Raw genomic sequence first — 212 nt, 5'->3', positions numbered from 1 at the left:
GATTAATTATTGACTTCAAAATTTAGATCATTTAATTTAAGATCATTTAATTTTAATAAACTTCCAAATTTTAATAATTTAGAAATTTATTAATCTTAATTGAAAAAGTGCAATTGGTTTCTACCAATTATGTTTCAAACATCAAGTGAATTGATTAATATTATAGGTTACCCATTCCCCTCCTTGAGTCCCCTCCTTGAGTTAAGCCTAAA

This window comes from Phalaenopsis equestris, unplaced genomic scaffold (genome assembly GCF_001263595.1).
Source record: "Phalaenopsis equestris unplaced genomic scaffold, ASM126359v1 Scaffold000446, whole genome shotgun sequence".
NCBI lineage: Eukaryota > Viridiplantae > Streptophyta > Magnoliopsida > Asparagales > Orchidaceae > Phalaenopsis > Phalaenopsis equestris.
Note: the sequence above shows the minus strand (reverse complement) of the source record.